The sequence below is a fragment of the Oncorhynchus masou genome, chromosome 16 (assembly GCF_036934945.1).
Source record: "Oncorhynchus masou masou isolate Uvic2021 chromosome 16, UVic_Omas_1.1, whole genome shotgun sequence".
NCBI lineage: Eukaryota > Metazoa > Chordata > Actinopteri > Salmoniformes > Salmonidae > Oncorhynchus > Oncorhynchus masou.
This window is the reverse complement of record NC_088227.1, coordinates 45,102,411-45,106,693: the sequence shown is the minus strand read 5'-3', so window position 1 is coordinate 45,106,693 and position 4,283 is coordinate 45,102,411. Positions and strand designations below refer to the sequence as shown.

The 4,283-nt window shown below is 39.7% G+C and overlaps 1 protein-coding gene across 1 annotated transcript in view; it reads left to right on the top strand.

The window, feature by feature from the left end:
* Positions 1-2,187: 2,187 nt before the first annotated feature.
* Positions 2,188-4,283, top strand: part of eya4 (EYA transcriptional coactivator and phosphatase 4) — a 194,931-nt gene continuing 192,835 nt past the window's right edge. Inside the window, exon 1 of the mRNA XM_064991764.1 lies at positions 2,188-2,606. The gene's annotated coding sequence lies outside the window, so the exon portion shown is untranslated. The remainder of the gene's footprint in view (positions 2,607-4,283) is intronic.

The following is a 4,283-nucleotide window of genomic DNA, read 5'->3' as shown; positions in this document are numbered from 1 at the left end:
ATTTAGGATGGCCTTGTATTTAGGATGGCCTTGTTGTGTGGATGGCCTTGTTGTGTGGGTGGCCTTGTTGTGTGGATGGCCTTGTTGTGTGGGTGGCCTTGTATTTAGGATGGCCTTGTATTTAGGATGGCCTTGTTGTGTGGATGGCCTTGTTGTGTGGGTGGCCTTGTATTTAGGATGGCCTTGTATTTAGGATGGCCTTGTTGTGTGGATGGCCTTGTTGTGTGGATGGCCTTGTTGTGTGGGTGGCCTTGTTGTGTGGGTGGCCTTTTATTTAGGATGGCCTTGTATTTAGGATGGCCTTGTTGTGTGGATGGCCTTGTTGTGTGGGTGGCCTTGTATTTAGGATGGCCTTGTTGTGTGGGTGGCCTTGTATTTAGGATGGCCGTGTATTTTTTTATATTTTTTTATTTGACATTTATTTAACCAGGAAGGGCTCATTGAGATTAAAATGTATTTTTCAAGAGCGCCCTGGCCAAGATAGGCAGCACCAGTCATTACAAAAAAATGACAGACAGACAACATGAAAAACTACAAGTAATCTAGTAAAAACCATTGAATTCACAAGAGTATAAAACAGCAAATTAAAAACATTGACAGGTCAGGGAATCAGCCTCAAAATCCTTCATCAGTGATTTAAAAACACAGATCGGGACAAGTTCTTCCAGTTTAAAAGTATTTTGTAAGGCGTTCCAAGACGATGGCCAGAGTACATAAAAGCCCTTTTACCAAATTCAGTTCGGACATTTGGAACAGTTAGCAGGATAAAGTCCAGCGAACGAAGAGACGACCCACCACATTTCTGAACAATAAAAATGCCCAAATAAAAAGGTAGTAAACCCAAAACGGCTTTGTAAATAAAAGTATACCAGTGACTGAGCCTATGAGAGACTAGAGAAGGCCAGCCAACCCTGGTATACAAAGTGCAGTGGTGCGTAAGGGTTTTGCAGTTTAAAATACATCTCAAAGTGCCATGGTAAAGAGTGTCAATTGATCTCAAACACTGAGCGGAAGCATTCATATATAAAACATCCCCATAGTCTAGTAAAGGCATAAATGTAGCTGATCCGAGCCTCCTTCTGGCTTCAAAAGAAAAACAGGCCTTATTCCTAAAATAAAATCCCAATTTCAGCTTCAATTATTTTGTAAGTTGTTTAATATGCAATTTAAAACGTAGGCCATCATCAATTAAAATTCCAAGATATTTATATGAGGTTACAGTCTCAATCTCATTGCTCTGACAGGGAGTAATAGGTGAAAGGTTCAGAGGTCTATTTCTTGCTTTAGAAAACACCATTAGTTTAGCTTTGTCAGTATTGAGGATAAGCTTCAATTGACACAAGGTATGTTGAACAGTATTAAAAGCAGTTTGCAAGTTCTGGAAAGCTTTTGTAAGAGACGAGGCACAACAGTAAATAACAGTATCATCAGCATAAAAATGAAGTTGTGCATTTTGGACATTTTTGTCTAAATCATTTATATAAATAGTGATTAAGAGAGGACCAAGTACAGAGCCTTGGGGCACACCATTAAAGACAGACAATTTAACAGACATAAGCCCATCAACTTGAGTGCACTGAGTTCTATCAGACAGATGGTTAGCAAACCATGCAACTGCATGGTCCGAAAGACCTACACTCGACAATCTCTGCCTTAGTAAAGCATGATCAACTCTATCAAAAGCCTTGTATTTGATGGCCTTGTTGTGTGAGAAGCCCCCATAGCATAATACACTCAAGAGCTTCATGCCCGAGGCCTGCTTCTAAATGTATAATTAGATTAATTGTGTTGTAATTGTAAAAAGGGAACTTGGGATGACTTGTTAAACGATATCCACTTTATGCACATATTTTCAAACGTATAGAAATGTACATTGGTCAGCGCGTCATTTTACCCATTCCTATGATCTGGATATACATTGAGAAATAAATATTTTTTTGTTGTAGTTTGGTTTGGTTGAAGTGGTGTGGTATTATGTACGTTATTAACTGGAGACGCTGTTCTAGTCTAGAGAGGGATAGATACAACTTGGCACATCATTTGAGTCACACTATTAATAAGAATGTCATTTCGGTATCCCCCTCCCACCCCCTGTACCCCATTACTGCTTTGGACATTTGCCAAATGGTGGACGCATGGCAGCTGGACGCATGCGCAGTGTGCCGTGATCAACACAGCTCAGCTTCATTCGCTCTTCAAGAAGGGGTCTTAAAATGCCGATCGAAGTACTCAAACAAACTTTATACCAACGTTAAAATAACTAGTGATCTTTCGTAGAGTGAACGGTCCATTGCTCCATATAGCGCTCCGACGTGCCGCTTAAATTAGTCCTATAGTTTATTTTACAGTTAAAAGTGTTGTTTTTTCCGCTGTTGTTCTGGTATCTTCGCTAAGGCTAATGTCAGTCAGTCAGACCAACTCATGTGTTTGAACTTCTTCAGAGAACGAGTCCACTCCCGGTGACAGCAGCAGAGCGAGCTGTGTGTTCCGCTGTTCCAACTCCTCTTCAATCTATCATCATGAGCTTGTCCAAAGAGTGAAAACGGAAATTGGAAACGAAAGTGTTTTTTTAATAAGTACAAACGAAGATATCTTCCCAACCCAAGGTATGTTTTGTATTGTTTCATTATTTTCTGTTGTGTGTGTGAAAATGATTAGTCTAAATGTTGGCCAAATAGGTCTATAGAATAAATAGGGCTATAAAACAGACCATTGAAACGACGGGACCATGTTATGCAGGTGTAATTTTCTCATGTTGATATGCAGCCGTTATAAACTAAACTAAAAATCGAATAAATCCTGTTTTTATGAGCCATTTTGTAGCCTAATTATTTTGCTATTTGTTTGACTCTTTCGTCGTAATAACATGTTTTCATCTCCAATTATTAATTGACCTTTGAATAGATCAGTAGGCCTATAGACTGCATTTAGGCGTATCTGCTGTCTATCAATGGGTAGTGTAGTAGACCTAGCTCGGCCTACTGTTCAACAATAATTAAATATTATAGCTTTGTTACACATTCATATTTAGTAGGCCTAATTTTGAATGAGGTGCCATTAATATCTGTGCTAGATTTGGAATATACCTCTGAAATAGTTTTCCCCAAAAAACATTTGACAGTATATATTTATTATTTTAAGCCATGTTTTTCTTACATCATACAGACTAATAATATAACTCTATAATTGTAATATTCCCTTTCCACTTTCACCGTTTAGAAACGTCAGCATTCGCGAGCTCCATGCAATGCGTTGCTCATGCCCTCGCAGTCGCCGGTGGCCACGAGCGCATACCGCAACAGCCTCCGTCTCTTGCGCTGTCCATCCTCGTGCCGAATGGGCCGCTTCTATCCCTCTCTTGTGCAGACCGGCGGACTCTCTCTCTCTCTCTCTCTGCCTCACTTGTGATCTTCACGTGTATTTTGTGTTCATATTTGATATGTAGGAAATGAGATTAGTATCCCCTACGGCAACACGCAGGACCACCACTACGCATGCCACGACGCGCCACTTGCTCCGTCCCAGAATGGCCCTGGCTGGCTAACGGCCTGTCCCTAACAACTAGCAACAACATGATCTGAATCTGATACCTAACGAAATTCATACAGGATCGATTACACATTGAGGACTCATAGCCAAAACGCACTTATGCACAGCTAAGCGCAGTAGGCCTATCTCTATTGTTTTGGTGAGATTTAGGGGTGTTGTAAATGTAAGTGTTCGCCCGGACTTGTATAGCCTACGTTATTTTTAACTCACAATTGTCTTGAGGGAATATTGGTGACAAAATTCGTGACATAATTTGAATAGACATGTATTTCACATTATAGGCTATTCAACATGGGTGTAATGGTACTGTTAAGGTAGTGAAAGAATGACAAGATATCAAATAATGCTTCTAAAGGTTTGGCAACTATGCATGGATCCCCAAAGTCACAGGCCTATTCGTACCAAATATATATATATATATTTTTTTTTTTTACGGAACTTCTAATGTATTAATCTATTACAATTTAGTGTGGTCTACTTATTGATGTAAATATAAAACATTAGTTTTTTTATTATTTTAATGATTGAGTGTACTTGTTTAATTTCAACAGTTGAGGCTGACATGTGTTAGTGGTTCCGGTTAGTGGTTCCGGATAGTGGTTCCGGATAGTGGTTCCGGTCGCTTTGTGACACCTGTACTGGTGTATGTTCAGATGGAGGTGAAGGTGAAGTCTACAGTAAACTGTTTACTTGTGTTGTGACATAATCATTATTCTAGACAACTACGCATCAGA